The sequence below is a fragment of the Miscanthus floridulus genome, chromosome 1 (assembly GCF_019320115.1).
Source record: "Miscanthus floridulus cultivar M001 chromosome 1, ASM1932011v1, whole genome shotgun sequence".
Taxonomy (NCBI): domain Eukaryota; kingdom Viridiplantae; phylum Streptophyta; class Magnoliopsida; order Poales; family Poaceae; genus Miscanthus; species Miscanthus floridulus.
The window spans coordinates 27,478,940-27,483,449 of record NC_089580.1 but is presented as its reverse complement, the minus strand read 5'-3'; positions in this window follow the sequence as shown (position 1 = coordinate 27,483,449).

Genomic DNA, 4,510 nt, shown 5'->3' with positions numbered 1-4,510 from the left:
CTCCATTAGGCAGCCGGTCGTCCAACCTACCCCACCGCACTACCGTTCTCACCTCACTGTGCTTCAATTTTGAATTACCACGCCACTGGGTCCTTAAGACCGGCCGAACGCTCCCTGATGGCAAGCCAGCCACTCTGAGCACCTGGTAGCGATTCAGTGCACCCATAGCTTCACCGTATCCTCCTAAGCACCCCGCACACCTCAGCCGTAGCTTCGCAGCAAGCCAGCCACCATCGCCATGGTCATGCCATCACTGGGTGCTGTCACCTCATCGATGCGCACGTGGCCAGCACTACTCGGGCTTTCTCCGGCCAGACTGTCGCCTCAGGGGTATCCGTGGGTAGTTTCTTGAACTTGCTAGCCTTTTGGTTTGCTCCGATTTCACTATGGCTCATGGGAACGTGCCCGCCATCGTAGGTCAGCCACCACCACCGGAGAGGGAGTTCGTGACTGTGCCTTTGCTCACCGTGTCGCCTCCAGTAGCTTCTACTTGTCGTCGAGGTACCTATTGACCCCTTAGGTAGGCAGTAGAGGTTCGGGTGAGGCCGGCGTGGCCGCTCAGTGCCCGCGCCGTTGCGCCGGTGCGCGCACTTGTGCTGAGGGACTGCGCCATCGTAAAGAAGAAGGAAGGGGAGGACGTAACCGTAAAACCGTAGACTAGCAAAATAGTATCATAGAGCTCGTAGCAAATACTGAGTACGTCGGGGGTGTTCGTGCATATTTGCCATCACACGCCGGCCTTTCCCCATCGTGGGCCGTTGGCTGGCTGGGCCATACGCGCACGTGGGCCGCGCTACGTTGGTGCATGTGGCGCGCCGTTGCGGGCCGAGCCGCGCGATGTGGGCCGAAGTGGTGAATTCGGTTTCCTTATTTTCCAGAGAATAGAAATGCTTATTTATTTTAGTTATGAATCCAACTTTGATAAATCATAGTAAATTATGTAGTTGTCCAAAAATAGTAAGACTAATTTTGTTGGGTTTACAAAAATGCCATCTATCTATTAGTATAGTTAGTTCTCAGCTCGCTGTTATGATGATAGGCTCATAAATTCTAATTAGAAAGCTTAGCATTATGTAGATGAATATTTGTAGGAATTCTTGTCGCAAATCGGTAATAGTTTTAGCTTTAAAACTTTTACAGTATCTTCACTAGAATATTATATACTTGCTATAAAATTGGTAGCCGTAGAGTGAGTTGCTTAATAGCATGGTTATTATCCTTGCTTAATTGTATGTATCATAAATCGGCATTAGGAGTAGGAATATCCATAGTCGTCGTAAGAATGTATGTCATGTTCATACTTGTTAGTGGTGCTAGTACGTAGCTTAGCCTTAGTGGGTAGACCTCAATTAGTAGTTTAATATATGTACTTTTAGGCGAAGAGTTGTTGTTGTCATATTATTATGCATTACATCATCATTTCATGTAGATCACGAACAGGTAGACTTCATACCCATCGGCAAGCCGGAGTACGACGAGGTCATCGAGGAATATGAGGAGGAGATCTTCACACAGGTGGAAGTCTAGGAGCCTGTTGGTACTGACCTTGCTGACCCGGCACCTACCCAAGGCAAGCCCCGGTGCATAACCCATATTTTTATGATCACTGAATATATATATGTGTGATATGCATTTAAGTTACAGGCATTTTATGGAAACTATATGCATAAATATATCTACCCATGAGTCCTACTAGTATAGGTTGAGTAGCCACAATGCTCAGGATATCGGTAGCGTGAGTAACCTGCCGTTACTCGCAAATAGGTGATAAAATATGAACATTCATGATAAAATGATGGAAAGGTAAATGGTGACCGGGCAGGGATCTGGATTGGGTACTGGTGGGTGTGAAGGGTTGTGTCCTACGGCCAACAGGGCATAGCTTGGTTACACTTTTTCCCTGTTTGTGTCGATTAAGGACCGGTCGTTGCATATGACTCTAGGAAAGTCACAGATTATTGTCCCGAGCGCATACTTGGGTATGGGCGCAGGGAAGGCTTGCTGCTCTCTTGTCACGGATCCAGCTCTTTCTAGACCGGCTGATGGGAAGAGGAGGTGGTGGAGGTCCTTGCACTGCACTAAGTCCAGGACTTAGGAGTGGGGGCTTGGAGTCCAAGCTTGGATGGGGACCTAGACACCCGGGACAGGAGAGTGGTGGGTTAGTCCTGCTTGTGCCTGGGGTATAAACAGGGCATGTGTTTTTGGGGCACCCAGCTAGGCACATTGATTCGCGAATCGCCAGGGGATCCGGTACGGCTTGTCTACGGTTTAGCATCGTAGTAAGAACTGAAAGTGGAGAAAGAAGAAGAAATATAACTGATTGCTCAACCCTTGCTTGAAAGTAGTCAGGTGCTTATATAGACTGGCTAGATGATAACTTAATACGGCTGATAATAATAATACCTAAATAAGGACGCACTATTAGTATTGCTTTCTGCTAAAGAAAACCAGCAAACCATACAGCCTAGCATATTCCTTGGAGTCAGGAAATTATTCTCACTATTCGGGTAAGTCTTGCGAGTACATTGTGTACTCAGGATTTATTTACCCCTGTTACAGGTGATGCTTGAGAAGTACCTTATATGGAGGATCCTTCTAGTGGGCTTAGATGGATTCCTCGCTATCTTATCGCTAGATGTTATCTTTTTAATAGTCCACTGTTTATCATTCCGCACTCTGTATTTGGTATTGTAATAATGTACTTTTTAAGAGACTCTAATGTATGAAATGGACTTGTGTTGTAACTCATTCTCATTATTGGATCCTTGGGAAAAATGAGGATCTTTCAGGTTCTCCCTCGGGGTGTGCCCGACGGACACCGCTCGTTGTAGTTGCTTTCGGGGGGAAGATGAGCGCCTCCATAAGTACGCTATTTCGGGCAGTTCTACCATAGTTGGTACCAGAGCCAATAATGGTTACGAGTTTCATCACTCTTTTTCAAAACTTAAAAATTTGACCAACAAAAGTTTTGCAAAAAGTAGGATGCGATTATATTAGGTATATAAGTATAAGCCCTAGCAATATGGTCTATCTAGGATAGCGGCACTGGTTTTATCTAATCAGTTTTCTGCAGGTACACTAACTTACGTTGCGTAAGAAATCACTTAGTATATGGAAAGTGAGTGTGCGATGTGCCGAAAATTCTACGAGCGCTATATTCTGGCTTGAGTGAACGTATAGGTCAAAGCATGCATCATGATAATAGCATCTTACTTGAACTAAAATTGCCCCTTCATGTATAAGAATTAGTAAAAATTGGTAGGACTAACGAAATGAAATGCTTTAATAATTGTGATGTCATCTCTCTAATCCCTTGGTTCTGATCGGAAGGGTGTTCTGATGGATGGTTCCTGTCTCTTACAGATGAACCTAAGGTCTGGACGTGGGAGCACCAGTTCTGGGGCGGCTAACGAGGGCCACGGTGACAGTGGTCGAGCTTTTGAGCGTGGCACTGGGGGAGGTTAGGAGGTTCCACCTCTAGTTCCTCATCCTTTTCTACCGCCACCACCGCCTCAGCTGATGAGCCCCGCTGAGATTATGGCGGAGCTGTTGGCTACTCGCCGAGAGTCAGCTGCTGCTCGCCAAGAGACAGCTCGTGCCATGGAGATTATGGCACGGGCCATCGTGGGCCTGGCCCGCGGAGGTCCCAGGGGCAACGGTGGGAACGGGGGTGGTGCCCGCCGTCCTAAGGGATAGTCCTCTTATCATGACTTCCTCAAGACTCACCCACCCACGTTCACGCCGTCTGACGAGCCCCTGGAGGTGGAGCACTAGCTTCGCGCTATGGAGCAGAAGTTTCGACTGCTCGGAGTGACCGACAAGCAGAAGGTGTATTTTGCGTCCCAGCAGCTTTTAGGGTTCGTCGGTGCCTGGTGGGAAACTTTCTAGGCCACGAAGCTACCAGATCATTTGGCAACATGGCAAGAGTTCTCCACCGCCTTCAGAGAGTTCTTCATCCCTGCTGGTGTTATCAACCAGAAGGTGACTGAGTTCCTGGAGCTGCGCTAGGGAAACAAGACTGTGATGGAGTATGTGAACCAGTTCAACCACTTGGCTTAGTATGCTGGCAGCCAGGTGGATACAGATGACAAGAAGAAGGACCGCTTCTTTCGTGGTCTCACTCCCGTCCTTTAGGAGAAACTGTATCTAGGGAACTATCAGACCTTTGAGGCGATGATGAACGCTGCCATTGCCGTTGAAGGTTTCCAGCGGGTGTCTCAAGCTGATTGGAAGAGGAAGCGGGGGGACACAGGGTCTTTTAGCCACCCCCACACTTAGAAGGTTTAGATTGTCCAGTGGGGGCCCTATCAACCATCCGGTGGGCCTTCATTTTGGCAGCCTCAGCAGACATCGTAGACTTCCTCCACTCAGTACCGTGCACCTCCACAGCAGGTGCAGCCACAGCAAGCTCAGGGACAGCAGGTCCCACCTCATCAGGGGTTCGGGAATAGGACAGGGGCTTATTTCAAATGTGGCAAAGAGGGCCACTATGCCCGGGCCTATCCCTAGA